We start from the raw sequence: 16,138 nt of genomic DNA on the forward strand, positions 1-16,138 counted from the left end.
TATTTTCCCAGATATTTGCCATGTCTGTTGTTCTCCTTTGGTTCCTGAGGTTTTACATTTCCCTCTGGTATCAATTCTCTTTAAGAACTCTCTTTAGGCCGGGTGCGGTGCTCATGCCTGTAATCCCAGCACTTTGGGAGGCTGAGGCAGGCGGATCACAAGGTCAGGAGTTCCAGATCAGCCTGGCCAACATGGTGAAACCCTGTCTCTACTACAAATACAAAAATTATCTGGGTGTGGTGGCGCACACCTATAAATCCCAGTTACTCAGGAGGCTGAGGCAGAATTGCTTGTACCCAGGAGGCAGATGTTGCAGTGAGCTTAAAAAAAAAAAAAGAACTCTCTTTAGCACTTCTTATAGTGCAGGTCTGCTGTTGATGAGTCTTTTATTTATCCTTGTTTTTCTTTTGAGACAGGGTCTCACTCTGTTGCCCTGGCTGGAGTGCAGTGGATGATCGTAGCTTACTGTAACCTTGAACTCTTGGGCTCAAGAAATCCTCTTGCCTCAGCGTCTCAAATAATTAGGTGCACACCACCATGCTCAACTACTTTTCAAATTTTCTATAGAGATACAGGGTTGCTGTGTTGCCCAGGTCAGTCATAAACTCCTGACCTGAAGCAGTTCTCCTGCCTCAGCATCCCAAAGTGCTAGGATTACAGGTATAAGCCACCATGCCCAGCTTTGCCTCTGTTTGTGATTAGTACTTTTGCTGGGTATAGAATTCTGGGTAGTTATTTTTTGTCTAGCACTTTAAATTTGTTGTCCACTATCTTCTGGGTCTCTGTGGTTTCTGATGAGAAATTCACAGTCATTCAAATTATCATTCCCTGTGTGTAATGTGTCATTTTTCTCTGGTTACTTTTGTGACTATTTCTTTATCTTTAATTTTAATTTTGATGCTTAATTATGATGTATCTGAGCTTAGATATTAGAGATTGTCCTGTTTAGGGTTCGCTGATCTCCTTGAACCTGTTCATTTATTTCACCAAATTTGGGAAATTATTCTTTATGTCACCCATCTTTTTCTTCCCCTCCATTTCAGAGACTCAGTTGATGAAAATGTTAGACTTTTTAATATTTCCTCACAGATCTCTGAGACTGTGTTCGTTTTTTCAATGTTTTCTTTCTCAGACTAGATAATTTCAGTTAAACCGTCTTTAACTTCACTGATTTTTTTCTCTGTCACCTCCATTTGCTATTAAACGCATCCAATGAAATGTTTACTTCATGTGTTTTATTTCTCAGTTCTAAAATTTCTGTTTCATTCTCTTTTACAGTATCTGTGTATCTGCTGGGACTTTTTAGCTTTTTTGAAATTTCAAGAGTCTTTACCTTTCCCTCATGGAGTGTGGTTATATTGGCTCTTTAAGATCCTTAGCTATCGTTACACCGTCTGTGTCATTTCAGAGGTTATTCTCTGTTTATCATCTTTTCCCTTCAATATTAGTCCCATATTCTGGTTCTCAGGATATACAGTCATTAGGATTGTGTGACAGACAGAATAATGGGCCCAAAGATGTTCACATGCTGATTCCCAGGGCCTGTGAATGTCACTTTATGTGGTAAAAGGGGTCACGCAGATGTCATCAAGCAGGTCCTGAGGTGGGGAGATTATCCAAGTAGGTTCAATGTAATCACAAGAATCCTTAAAAGTAGAGAACCTTTCTCACTGGGCCAGAGAAAGAGATGTGGCAACGGAAGGGTCAGAGTGATGCTGCATAGCTGGCCTTGGCCCTGAGCGAATGTGTGACGCGCAGGCAGCCTCTCGAAGCTGGGAAAGGCAGCAAGGTGGTTCCCCCAGGCCTGCAGAAGGAGCACGGCCATGGGGCTCCTTGCCTTAGCCCACGGAGCTCGTTTCAGGCTTCAGCCACGGGCCTGTCGGGAATGTGTTTGTGTTGTTGGAAGCCATGAGTGTGCAGTAATGTACTACAGCAGTAACAGGGAACTAACCCAGACTTCATCCCGGACGCTTTTCACCTGTGCCCTGAGGCTCTGGGTCCCGCGGCACCGTCTAGGGAATGTGGGTTATTTTTTGTTTTGTCTTAGTCACAGCCAGCCCAGTAGTGAGGCTCAGCTTGCAGGTTCTCTCTCCTTCTGGGAGCCTTGTTTCCATATCGGTTTGATTGTCGAAGCCTCTGCTGCACTGGGTGGGTCGGCCCGTGACAAGCAGTCCTTGGGGCCTGGGGCACAGGTTCACGTCAGCGCAGCCCAAAGTGCTGTACCTGCGTCTCTGGTGTGTTCCACACCTGCAGCTTGGGGTGAGCCAGGACGCACGTCAGTTTGTACACAGAAGCGGGGTCCTGTCTCCTGCTCTCTCCTCTGCTGACGTCCCCCACCCTGCTGCCTCCCGGGGACTCCTCCTGGTCTTCTGATGAGAAAGACGATGTTTCTCATGGGGTCGTAGCGGCCATTCCTGCTGCGTGGTTCTGTGCAACAGGCTTGCTGCCAGGGCAAAGCGGTGAGAGAAAGGGAGGAAAAAATAACGAGGATTGTTCTCTCCTTGCACAGCAGGGACCCCATTTTGGGGGTTCTCGATCCACAGGGATGGATTTTCTCTCCAGGTGCTTATGTGCACACAAACCCTTGCCACGGCAGGCACAGCAGCCACACAACAGCCACGCAGCAGTCACGCAACAGCCACGCAGTACGTCCTTTCACCCTGTCTGCTGAGGGATGAGGCCCTGCTGGAGGTCCTGGGCTAGGGGCCTGACCTCCTCAGCCTCTTCTGTGGCCTCTGACAGCAGCAGTGGTAATACCGGTAACACATAGCGGTGATGGTGGTGGACGCTGGTGTTTTCTCAGTGTGATTGTGTGCCCAGACGCTGTACCTGCCGGAACTCGGTGACACCATGTCAGCTTCCTGGGGCAGCCTTAATGAATGACTGCAAACCACGTGGCTCAAACAATAGGGGTTATTCTTCACAGCCTGGAGGCCAGGAGCCAAAACCAGCGCCACCGGGCTGCAAGCGAGGTGTTGGCAGGAAGGGCTCTTGCCGAAGGCTCTTGGGGAGAGTGTACTCCACACCCCCTCGCTTCTGGAATGTTCTTCCTGTGAATCTCTGCATCTCCGTCACTGTGTCTGAGTGCAAATCTCCTTCTTATAAGGACAACAGTCATACTGGATTTAGGGCCCACCCTAATCCAGTGTGACCTCATCTCGGCTTCACGATGTCTGCCGCTGTCCTATGTCCCAATACAGGAAGGTCACATTCATGGGTTTGGAAGGAAATGAATTTTGGGGGACACCACTCAACCCAGTACCACTGTGCTTACCTCACAGCTCTATCGTACCAGACAGGGGAAAGCTCAGGTTGGAAGAGCTCAGGGTTGGGGCAGAAACTCAGGCTTCCCCCACCTCCTGAACCCAAGCCCTGAACTGCTGTTGTACGCAGAGCTCAGCCCTACTCCGCCTGATGCCGCCTCAAGACCGTGAAGCTCATGGACTCACGCAGCCATCGATGACCCTGCGGGGGGGGCACCTGCCATTACCTCTGCTTATGCATGGGGAGACGGAGGTGCTGTGAGGTTGTGTCTGTCACACCTCGTAAGGACGGAGCCGGGGTCCCCACTGCTGCTTCTCTCTCGGGGAGCCTGGAGGAACGGGGTTTTGACTCCTGGCAGGTCTCTTCCAAACCAGGGCATCCGTGGTGGCCCTGAGCCAAGGCTGCTTCATGCCAGGCAGCCCTGAGGGGCCGAGCAGACTGGAGGGACACAGCCTGGCATGGCGCTTGGTGACGAGGGGCAGGGGTGTCAGAGCCGGGGGCACCATCCTCCCATCGGCCAGGACGAGGACTCAGCTGTGACCCCTCTGGGCCCTGAAGAGCATTTCGGGGGACTTCAGTTTCAAACCTCGAAGCCACTGGGCAGAGGCTGGGTGGCAGTCACAGAGACCTCAGGTCCCGCTGGCCGGACGGAAACAGGAAGCTGCAGGAGGACAGTGTGGCTGGGCCAGACACCTGAGGACGCAGTGCTCACGACAAAACCAGCAGGTGCAGAGGGTTTCTGCCGGCGCCTCACACAGGAGAGAAGAGGGAGCCAAGTGGAGACCCAAGAGCAAAGGGCCCCAAGCAGTTGTCACCTGAACGGAGGGCTGGCTGGGCCTTGGGGCTGTCCTGGGGGCCCTGCTGGGCCAGACGCCCCATGAGCCACATGGCACAGTCTGGGCGTGATTCTCGCTCCTCAGGCAGACCGTCTGGGTAGGGACCAGCCGCCCCGTGAGTCAGGTGGCCGTGCTGACGATGCCCTGGTGGAGGTGAGCCCGGGGGTCCAGTGGGGTTGTGGGGTTGTCAAAGGCGGGGGTGAGGGAGGGGGCGAGCTGGGGCTGGGCAGTGAGCCGAGGCTCCAGCAGATGCAGCTGAAGGAACAAACTTTAAGGGAAGAGGCTGTGAACCAGGCAGCATCCACAGGGCATGAGTCCACGTAAAGCCCTGAAAACCAGAGAGATCGCTGGGAAGTGGTACAGTGGCCACCGGTGCCTGAGCGACTCGGATCGCGTTCTCAAAGTGAATCAACGACAACAGCATCAAGCCACATTCAACGTGAGGGGCCACGTGCTGCGTAGCGGGCGTCCCCGCGTGTGCACGCAGCTGGACGTGCTTCGGAAGCTGCTGAACAGGCGAGGAGTCCTTAGCCACCCAGGCCCCCCGTTCTGTGGAAGAGCTCGAGGGGGTCTTCCTCAGCCCTGCAGAGGTGGCAGCTGGGCGACTTGGACACCGAGCCTGGGCCCTTCCCCCAGACCAGCGTCAGAGCACTGGGCACCTCCACCGCAAGGCTTCTAGGGGGTCTGACGGCCCAGAGAAAGGACTGGGGCACAGATATGGAGGCCCCCAGGACACACGGCACAGGCTCACTCTGGCACCCGCGCCAGCATTGCTGGGTTCTTAAGGAAGGAGGCCACCATGAAAGACAAGAGTGAGCCAACCTGAGAAGGTGAGCTGGAGGGAGCAGAGATGCACGGAGTGAAGAAAAGACAGAGGCCAGAAAGGATAGAGACGTGCAGAATGAAGAAAAAACAGGGAAAGGAGAGGAGAGGGGAGGCAGAGGCAGGAAAGGAGAGGAAAGAAAAGGGAAGGGAGGGGAGGGGAGCGGAGGGGAGGGGAGGGGAAGGGAAGGGAAGGGAAGGGCGGAATGAAGAAAAGACAGAGGCTGGAAAGGACAGAGATGCTCGGAATGAAGAAAAGACAGAGGCCCGGCATCTGTGGCACAACGCGGGGACTGCAGTCAACGGTAACTTAATCATACATTTTAAAATAACGAAGAATGTAATTGGATTGCTTGTAACACAGGGCAAGTGCTGCGGGATGGACACCCCATTCTCCATGATGTGACTGTCATGCGTCACACGCCTGTATCAAAACGTCTCAGGCACGCCGTAAATATATACACCTACTATGTACACACAAGCATTAACATAAAAAAATTCTCTTAAAAAGAAAGACAAAGACAGCGGACATCAGGATCTTCGGAGACCGGTGAAAGCACAGCACTGGCCACGTGAAAATCAGTCGCTGCAGAAAGGAAATCCAGACATGAAAATGGCTCAACAATTAAAAGCATGAGAGCAAAAGCCCTAACAATCCCAGAGAAGGGTTTGACGTTAAAGCTGAAGAGGTCTTTCCATGAGTAAAGGAAAAAGAGGAGGAAATAATAAAGTCAGGAAAATGAGCAGAGCCCGAGAGACGCCAGGGGTCAGAGCTCCAGGAAGATCGGACGTGAGGGAGTCATCGAGGGGGAGGCTGAGCTGGCTTCCCAGAGCCGAGGGCATGAGTTTCCGGGTTGGAAGTTCCTGCTGGGATCTCTGTGAGATTCCACACCCTCGGGGACAAGGAGAAGATCCTAAATGCTCCCAGAGAGGAGGGGCGGGTTTCATGGAAAGGATCCAGAGACCTGGACGCAGGAGGCCGGGAGGAAACGCACAAGCGCCTTCCAACCTGGAGTTCACGCACACCCAGGGGCGCGGTTTGAGGTTTTCTTCTTTCAGGTTGTTTCTTGGGAAGCCCCTGGAAGGCTTCTCCACCAGAACCGGCCACAGAAGGGGTTGGGGTGGGGATGGGAGCCCCTCCAGGAGGCGGTGGGAGAGATGGGACCCACCACCCCAGGCAGGACGTCCTCAGACAGAGACGGGAGAGGCCCCAGAGAGGCTGGATGGACAGGAACCAGGGCAGAGAAGGTGCTTTCAGCTGAGAGGCTTGTGGGCTACATCAGGTGTGAGTGAGCGAGCACCTGGGAAAACGAAGTCAGCAAAGATGCAGCAACTTCAGGCCCACGGAGCTGCTGAGGCAGAGTGGGGGATTCACAGGCCATGCACACCCGGGTGACAGGAGCTCTGCAGGGGGAGCTGAGGCGGTCATGACACAGCCAGATTAGGAAGGTGGGGCCAGAGTGTGCCCGGGCACAGGGCAAGGCGGGCGCAGGGCAAGGTGGGCACAGGGCAAGGCTGGCCCAGAGCATGCACGGGCACAGGGTGAGGCAGGGCCAGAGCATGCACGGGCACAGGGCGAGGCAGGGCCAGAGCGTTCGCAGGCGCAGGGCGAGGCAGGGCCGGAGGGTGCACGGGCGCAGGGCGAGGCAGGGCCGGAGCGTGCACGGGCGCAGGGCGAGGCAGGGCCGGAGTGTGCACGGGTGCAGGGCGAGGCGGGTGCAGGGCGAGGCGGGAGCAGGGCGAGGCGGGAGCAGGGTGAGGCGGGAGCAGGGCAAGGCGGGAGCAGGGTGAGGCGGGAGCAGGGCGAGGTGGGTGCAGATACGGCAGGTGCAGACTCGGCGTCCACAGCCAGGCCTAAAGACGGTGTCTGAAGCTGGGGAAACCCGGCAATGACTCGTTACATAAGCGTGTGACTTAGCAAGACAGAGGAAAATGCCCAAACCGCCGGTGAGAAGGACTCAAAGCAGCCGCTCAAAGCAGCAGGAAATTATGTGGTGGGAGGCTGGTTTTAGGGACAACGGCTGGGTTTCGGTGGAGGTTTGTGTGCCGTGTGACTCTTCAGACCTGGCACAGTTCACGTCGACCCTCTTTGCCCATTGCGTTCGTTTCGTCAGACCTTACAGTGGTTACCCCAGGCTTGCTTTGGTTCCTGGACTGTCTCCCCCGTCCCTTCATTTTCAGCGTTTCCTTCTCGGTGTAGGTGTCTCTTGCAGGCAGCGGGTCAAGGGATCTCCCCCAACACCAAGCACCTTCTTTCACTGGGTCCACCTACTTCTTGTGATTCTTTAGGAGCTGATTTCTGTAATCCTATTTTGTATTTTCCATTTACTGCACGTCCTTTGGTTTCTTTTTTTCTCCCCCAACCCTCTGTTAGACAAATTGAGCTTTCTTGAACTAAAGGTACACATTCCGCTTTTGTTCTCATGGGGATGCCTTTGAAATGAGAGCTTTGAAATGAGAATCAGGTTGATTTGCTACTTCTCAGGCTCTTCTGTCGTGATGTTCCCGCAGCAGGGCCTGTGCTGGCACAGACACGTCCTCCAGCCCTCCCCGCGTTGGTAGCACGTTAACTGTGTCTGAAACTTAATCCCGATGTCACAGATTCTTGTCTTTGCACCTAATGTTAGGTGTCCCCTGCAGCCTGAGGCACCCGATCACGTCACTCACTAACCGATCATTCCTCCTCCCAAGTGTTCCTCCAGTGGTCCGCTGTGGGCCTCACCGTGAAACCTTCTGGACGCCCTCGCGAGTGGGAGAATGCTGCTGTGTCTTCGTGCGTGGACGGTAGCAGGCTGCACGTAGAGCTCCAGGCTGAAGCCTGTCCTGGAGTCTGCAGGGCCACGTGGCCTTGCTGCTGAGCCTGGTGGGTCTGGATGTGCTCTTTTCTTGCTCTCCTGGGAGCTTTTGCAATGGTTTGTTTGTTTGTTTATTTATTTATTTATTATTTATTTATTTATTTTGAGACGGGGTCTCACTCTGTTGCCCAGGCTGGAGTGCAGTGGCGCGATCTTGGCTCACTGCAAGGTCTGCCTCCCGAGTTCAAGTGATTCTCCTGCCTCAGCCTCCCAAGTAGCTGGGATTATAGGTGCGTGCACCACCACGCCCGGCTAATTTTTGTATTTTTGGTAGAGATGGGGTTTCACCCTGTTGGCCAGGCTGGTCTCTAACTCCTGACCTTAAGTGATCCACCTTCCAAAGTGCTGGGATGACAGGCGTGAGCCGCTGTGCCCGGCCTGGTTTCTTTCTGGTGGTCGAGAGTTTTGCGGCGACGTGTCCTCTGGTTTTCCTGCTGGGGGCTCTGTGAGCTCTTCCCAGACGAGGTCTCTCACGTCCGGGTCTGGACGTTCTGTGTCTGTTGCTGCACTGGTGTCGTCCCTCTCCATTCTTGGTTTTATCTTCTGGACTTGCGGTTATCCAGGCAGGGTCCTTCTGCAACCACCCTCCTGGCTCTGGGTTTCTTGCTGGCTCCGTCTGGGTGGCAGGAGGGAGGCTCCAGGCTGCAGCTTTGTGCTCAGCCTCACTCCTGCTTTTCTCTGCCCCGGGTATCTCCTTTCCTCCCTGTGTGCTGGAACCCTCTTGTCTTTGCCCCTTGCTTGGCTCCACTTTCCTGGCTGTGGCTCCTGCGCTCCAGTCCCTGTGGGCACAGGCTCCGATTGGGCCTGTGTGGGGCCGGGCAGGGCTGGCCCTGGTTGCGTGGAGGGCAGAGGGGAGGGCAGGCGGGCAGGGCTGGCTCCTGGGTGAGGAGTTTACCTCTGAAGGGGAGCACTTTTGCCCCGAGTCCTCCCCAGCCTGGAGGTTTGCACAAGAGGAGGAGGGTGGGTGCTGGAGCAGGCAGTGCGACTGTGTCAACCTCTCGAGTCTCCAGATCTTGCCCCTCAGGGCCCTGCCTCAGCGTCCTGCTGTCACCCCCGCCAAGCAGGGCTGTCCCAAGGCATCTTGGGAGGGCAGAGGCAGAACAGGAAAGTGATTTCTCCCACCTGTGTTTTGACTGGGACCCCCCCAAGCCCCGCCCTGGGCTGTGGCTCCCAATCTCCTCCACACCCTAACCCCAGATAGCCCAAGACTCCTGGGATTCCCTTGGCTTTTCTGGGGATCCTGTCCTCAAGTCCCCCTCCTGCCAGGTGGCCGACACTGGCTGCCCTGCATCCCCGTTCCCTGAAAGACACTGGTGTGGAATGCAGGCAGAAGCGGCCTGGGAGACACGAGCTCTGGGGGTGGGATGCAGTTGGCCGAACACCAGGCTGAGCAGGGTCCGAAAATTAGGGGAATAAAAGTCCCAGGAGAGGACGAGGTGGCAAACAGGAAGGGCAGCTGACTCACCAGCCCAGAGCAGGGGAATCTCACCGGTTCCCTGAAACGGAGCTTCTCAGCTCTGGGGCTGGACGAGCGGCTTCCCAGAGGCCACTGCAGGCCAGGTCATCAGAGGCGCCTGCTCCAGCTTCCACCCTGCCCTGTGCCCAGTGGCAGCCGAGCAGGGCCTCACAAAAACAGCTGTGGGAACAGCCTTGCGTGTCTGCAAGCCCCAAGCCGCTCGGCAGACGGGCACCGGGCCGCGCTGCTGCTCTGGTGTGGTTTCTGGAGAAGCATCCGCAAATTCCTGAGAAGTCCCCAGGAACCAAAGTGTCCAGCATTTGAAATTTAACAAGTGGGGAGATGCTCCTCCGCTGCAGGCTGCTGTCCTAAAGAAAGGCCTAGAAGCCCTTCTGGCTAGGGCTGCGCACACGTTCCTGTGAGGGACACTTTGGGAGAGGATCGAGTGAGGGGGACAGGAGGTGAAGCAAAAGGGATGAGGGTCCCCTTTCCTCCAGCTTCCTCCACGCAGTGATGCTCCCTGGCTCTAAGGGGCCCCTGGTATGAAGATTAGGAGGCCGTGGGTCGTCCAGAAACTCAGGCCGGAAGCGAAGGTATGAAACACCAGATGGTAACACAGGACCACAACTCAGAGGGCTCTGGGAGCACAAAGCCGGGATACAGGGGAAACCAGTCCAGGAGGGTAAGAGAGGGATGGGGCAGCGGGGCCCTGCACCCCAGGAGCTGGGGAGTCCCAGCCCCCATGACAAGGCGGCAACCCAGACAGAGGGGCCCCGGGCCTTGGGCCTGTCCTGGCCGGGACAAATGCAGGGTATGCCCTCCTGCCCTGCCTCTGGGCCTGGCACCCTCGTCCTCAGGGGAGGCATGGGGGCTGGAGAGGACGGTCGTGCGGGGACAGCAGGCTGGGAGGGGGCATCCCACACCCACCTCTGTCCCTGACTTTAGAAGTGATGGGGGTGGAGAACCGAGCCCGCATGCCATGGCTGGGGTCTGCGTGTCTGGGGGTACTGAGGTGGGTGGCCCCAGCCTCACCCTGGCACCTGCCGGCCACTGTGGAGAGAGCTCCCTGATGCCCAAGCCTGCTCCTGGCTCTGTTCTGGGCACTGTCCCACAAGCCCCACAGAACACACTCGGCCTCATCTCCTGGCCGGGCATTTTCTGCTGCTGCTTCGGCCTTTCTGCTGAGAGAAATCCACGTTTTACTGTCTGTTGTCGCTGCTGGGCCTGATGTTCTGAAACTCTTTGGAAGTGGCTTTCGTTTCAGGAGTTCATGAGATGTATTTAATAAACAAAGGTATAGCCAGAGGTTTCACCAGGGAGGAAGTGTGCCGGCCCTGCAACTGGCCTGAGAGTGGGCACAGTGGGAGGGTAGCCCAGCTCCCCTTGCACCCACCTGCCCACCCTCTCCCCGACCGCAACCCGCCTCTCCCACCCATCCACAGCCCAGGCCAGTTCTGGGAGGCTGGGGACCCTTGCCCAGCGGGGTCAGAGTGCCCGGCTCCTCGCCCCCCTCGGAGGCCACTGCAGGTGTCTGGGATGCACATCGGGCTCTCTGTGACTTTTACATCCCCAGGACTCTCCACCATTTACCCCTGACTGTCCACCTTAGCCCCCGACCGTCCGCGTTAGCCCCTGACTGTCCAGTTAGCCCCTGACCATCTGTGGTCACTGAGCCAGGTACACAGAGTTCTATTCAGTGGTGTTCACTTGGCCCCTGCTCTGCCCTTGGCTCAGCTGGGCTTGGACCTTTGCATCCCAGGCTCTGCCCAGCGGGCGACTTCAGCACGGGTGAGGGTCCTGGGCCTCCATGGTGGAGGGAGTGTTTGTGCCAGCCCGGGTTTCAGGTGCCATGCGCTGTGAGCAGGGTTGCACCCGCTTGGCTGTGACTCCGTTTTAAGCTGCCGACACTAGGAGGAGGCAGTGCCATCGTCACGGATGGGCTCATGTGAGAAGGGCTGGGGCTTGCAGGCCCTTCTGCCCCCAGGCCTGGGTCCTGCAGGCCCCGGAGGCTGTGAGTGGCCCTCAGTGAACTGTGGGTCTGTGTGTGGCCCTGGCTTCAGCAGCCGCCCCAGTCTGTTCTGGGTGGATTTTTCCCACCCGAGGTCACTGGTGCACCCAGAACCCCCCCGCCAACCTGCTCAGCACCACCGTGGCGTACCTTATTCCTCCCCAGGACCAAGCAGCCGCAGCTCCCACTCAATGCCCACCTCTAGGCCTCACGGCAGCTGTCTTGCTATTGGTTTCCTACCAGGTGGTTCTGATCCCCAAGCCACCTTCCTTGTCTGCTCTGAGGCAGCCAGGTCAGCACGGAGCCCCCTCGGGCTCTCCTGGGTGTGGAGCCGCGAGTGCAGAGGGACGGCCCAGGCCAGCTCTGGCCCCAAGGTCTCCAAGGCCAGGGCTGGTGGCGCAGGACACACCCAGGGCGCAGGGTCCCAGGCTTAGGGATCAGCAGGGATGGCTCCCCGACCACCAGGACCCCGGCAGGATGGGCCTGGAGCTTCCGCAGGGAGATTCACTGTGGAAACGTCAGCTGCGTTTGTTTATGAGTTGTGACTCTGCTTCTGGTGAAGTAAGTTTCACACTTGGGTGTTTGCATTCAGAAAGCAGATCCCAGTTTTAAAAACCTAAGTTTTGTTCTCTAGAAAATGACATCAACTTTAGACATCAGATTGCCTGCCCAGCACAGCCGTTTGCCCTCCAGTCACAGTGACAGCGGGTGCTGCCCTGATCACTGGAGGGTGCCTGGTGCTGCTGCTCACCGCGCCCTCACAGACGCTCACTGTCGCCGTTCCGTCTTCCACAGGAGGAAACCAAGGCCCAGAGAGGTGAATTAACTGGCTAAGGGCCCACAGCAAAGGCGAGGGCGGAGGCAGCGTCGACACAGGCTGGTCTCTCTCAGGCAGAAGGGGGCCCAGGACACTGGGTTAATCAAGCGGGGCTGCGGTGGGCGTCAGGAGGGACGGCCCGGGGGCCGCCGTCTGCCTGCTCTCCCAGGGCCCCGGGGCTTCAGTCGGCCTCCCGCTCTGTGGCCGTCCGGCCAACCACCAGCTGCATTCTCAAGAACTGTTTTCAAACGCTGGAGCTGCTCAGTGGAAGAGTCAAGGCTGCGTTTACTGTTTGTGGGATCTATAAACAGCCAGTTATTCAGCTTCCCAAGCCAGAGCGCTGCCTCGCACGCACGCAAGCCCCATGGAGCGGCCCCTGCGAGTGATCTGGCTCCAGGAGGCCGGGCCAGCTGCCCCGACGCCCGCCTGGTGCCCGCTCGCGTGACTAGCCGCCGTGTTGTGGCTCCGTAACCGTGGCAACGGCTCTCAGGGGAGCACAATGCTCCCAACTTCCCTTTACTCCGAGGAGGGGCAGCCAGGGGGCTGTGGACGGTTGTTCCTTTTCCCTCATTTTCCCTCTGCCGTGACCTTGACAAAAATAATCTTTGAAGTACTTGCCGGCTATTTTTTTCTGCCCTGGAACTGGAAGAGATCAGGATATTTAAAGGGTTTGACAGAGGAAGTCCCAGCTTTCTCAGAACATTTGCCCCATTCCCTGTGGTGCCTGGGGAAGAGCACGGCTCCGGCCTCACCTGCCCCGGCCTCAGGCTCCGGCCCTCACCTGCCCCGGCCTCACCTGCCCCGGCCTCAGGCTCTGGCCTCACCTGCCCCGGCCTCAGGCTCCGGCCCTCACCTGCCCCGGCCTCACCTGCCCCGGCCTCACCTGCCCCGTTGTTCTTGCGAAGTGTGCCATTTCCTGACATTCAGTAACAGCACATAGATGTGATCTTTTTCTCCTTAAAAAAAGTGCAGCCTTAACCTTAGAGCCAAATCCTTTTTTCCATTTGGAAAAGTGATCTCATTTTCCATGGACCATGTTAAAAAAAAAAAAACAACTTTTGTAGGATTAGAAAGGCAGAGGAAGAGAAAACAAACAGACTCTCGAGATGCATATTTGAAAGATGGGCCCACATGTGTAAAAGTATTTGGCGTGACAGTGCTGGACCAGAAGTCAATCTGATATTGAATCCATATGACACAGCAAACAGCATTTTATGGTCTTTAAAAAAAATTCTGCCTTGTGAGTTAAAATTAAGGTTGCTTTTGGTTGTGACTAATCTCATAAAATCTTTTTCAAGAAGACATTTTATATACTCAAGCCTTGAAAATGTCTTTGGTCTTTGAACTATTATTAGTAGGACATCATCAGTATGTGGCAACCGCTGAATTGGGAAAAGCTGTAGCAGGAGCTGGCGGGCACAGACCCTTCCCGGCAGTGCCAGGAGGGCTGGGGGCGGAGGACCCGAGGCCCTGTGCACGCCCCCCAGCCTGTGCAGGCCGGAGCGAGGCCCCTCAGTGTCACCACTGCCCGGCTCAGAGCAGGCGGCTGATGGCAACTCCGTTCCCTTTCAGCAGACACCCCCCAGGCCACACGACCACGGCTGCTTCACGTTCTCACCTGTTTTCTAATGACCCCTTGGTGCACCCCACGTCATCTCACCCTGTCTCTGCCTAAATCCCAGGGGAGGGAGGGGCTGCAGGGGTCTGAGGGGCGGGTGCCAGCCTGAGGCACAGTGGTGGTTTGGGTCCCCCAGTTCCGGACACAGCTGCTGACCCCTAAGATGGGAGCCGCCATACAGAAAGGGCGTCGACGCCATGGGTGCTGGCTCTGGGCCAGGCTTTCTGGGTTGCCCGGTGTCTGCATCACCACATGGGAAGGGGGTGGGATTGGCCCATGGTCCCTCCGTGGCCACAAAGTCCGTGACCTCCATTGGCACCAGCCCAGGGCCCGTATCTTGCTGAGCACAGGCAGGGATGATCCTGGGCCCTTGTGGATACTCCCCACGGTCATCTCCAGGCAGGACAAGAACTCTGGGAGTTCCAAGGTGAAGCTGTGAACCCAGCACAGGCAGGTGCGGTGGCAAAACGCAGGTCAAGTGTGCCTGGCACCATCGTTCCACAGGATGCCAGCTCTGCGGGACACAGAGTGTGATTTAACCCTCACCACAGCGTCTGAGTCACCTTTTATCCCAGGTGGGGATTGCAGGGAAGAGCGAAGTGTCGTGAAGTGATTTCAGCCTTAGATACCTTCCTGCTGGAAGCGCAGCCACAGCAGCAGTGTTCCCAGCCAAAGCAAGCGGCAACCAAGCCTCCGCTGACAGGTGGGCGGGTGGGCACGATACGGCATCTACCTACAGAGGGCAGTATTCAGCCTTAAAAACGGTGGGGCAGTAAAAGAGAACTACACAGACAGGACTACACCAAACTGAAAAACTTCTGCCCAGCAAAGGAAACCATCCACAGAATGAAGAGGCAGCCTACGGAATGGGAGGACGCATTTGCCAACCATACGTCTGACAGGCGGGACAGACCCCAAATACATAAGGAACGCAGCCAACTCAAGAGTAAGAAAACAACCCGATTAAAAACCAGGCAAAGGACCTGATAGATGCTTCTCCAAAGGAGACACAGAATGGCCGGCTTGTACGTGGAAAGGTGCTCGGCATCACCAGGCACGGGGAAGTGCAAATGGAAACCGTCAGCGAGCTCATCTTGCACCATCAGGATGGCTGTTTCAAAAAGATGAAGGCAGTCGTTGGCGAGGGTGCGGAGAGAAGGGGACTCGTGCACTGCTGGCGGGAATGTAAATTAGTGTAGAGAGATGGAAGGCTGCATGGAGCTTCCTCGAAAAATTAAAAATGGAACTTCCGTGTGACCCAGCAGTGCCTCTGCTGAGCATTTACCCAAAGGAGCTGAAATCAGAATCAGAGACTCCCTTGCCCCCGTGCTTGTCGAAGCAGTGGCCGCAGTAGCCAGGACGTGGAGACAGCGTGCACGTCCACCAGTGAATGCACAGGTAAAGAAAATGTTCTGTGTCTACACCGTGGAATACTATTTTACCAGAAAAAGAAGGGAATCTTGGTATTTGCAAACCACGGATGAGCCTGGAGGACATGGCGCTGAGTGAAGTAAGTCATGGACAGACAGTTCTGCGTGATCTCACTCATATGTGGAATCTGAAAAAGTGGAACTCATAGAAACAGAGAGTTGATGGTTACCAGGGGCGGGGGGTGGGGTCGGGAGGGGGCTGAAAAAGGAAGGAAGGAAATGGACAGGCGCTGTGGCTCGGATCCACCTAGAGGACCCTGCGGAGTGAAACAAAGTCAAAGCCTGCTTGATTCGGCTCAGATGAGGTCCACAGTGGAGGCAAATTCACAGAGGCAGAAAGCGGGTGGGACGCACGGGGCTGGGGAGGGGAGTGGGGGCACGTGTTTAATGCGGACAGTTTCGGTTTGGGAGGGTGGGAGTGTTCTGAAGGTGGATGGTCATGATGGTTGCACAACGATGTGAATGTGCTTAAGGCCACTGAGCTCAAAAGGATTGAAATGTAACCACTTAGGTCAGGCACGAGGGCTGACGCCTGGAATCCCAGCACTGTGGGAGGCCAAGGCGGGTGGATCACCTGAGGTCAGGAGTTCGAGACCAGCCTGGCCAACATGGCGAAACCCTGTCACTACTAAAAATGCAAACATTAGCTGGGTGTGGTGGCAAGTGCAAACCTGTAATCCCAGCTACTCGGGAAGCTGAGGCAGGAGAATTGCTTGAACCCAGGAGGGGGAGGTTGCAATGAGCTGATATCGCACCACTGCACTCCAGCCTGGGTGACAGAATAAGACTCTGCCTCAAAAAAAAAAAAGTAAAGAAAAGAAAAGAAAAAAGGCCGGGCGCGGTGGCTCAAGCCTGTAATCCCAGCACTTTGGGAGGCCGAGACGGGCGGATCACGAGGTCAGGAGATCGAGACCATCCTGGCTAACATGGTGAAACGCCATCTCTACTAAAAAAAAAATACAAAAAACTAGCCGGGCGAGGTGGCGGGCGCCTGTAGTCCCAGCTACTCGGGAGGCTGAGGCAGGAGAATGG

The 16,138-nt window shown here is 56.1% G+C and overlaps 1 protein-coding gene across 1 annotated transcript in view; it reads left to right on the forward strand.

The window, feature by feature from the left end:
• The window catches only part of AHRR (aryl-hydrocarbon receptor repressor), a 110,154-nt gene that overhangs the window by 58,680 nt on the left and 35,336 nt on the right, over positions 1 to 16,138 (forward strand). The gene's annotated exons all lie outside the window — the stretch shown is intronic.

Source organism: Theropithecus gelada, chromosome 6, assembly GCF_003255815.1.
Source record: "Theropithecus gelada isolate Dixy chromosome 6, Tgel_1.0, whole genome shotgun sequence".
Lineage (NCBI taxonomy): Eukaryota > Metazoa > Chordata > Mammalia > Primates > Cercopithecidae > Theropithecus > Theropithecus gelada.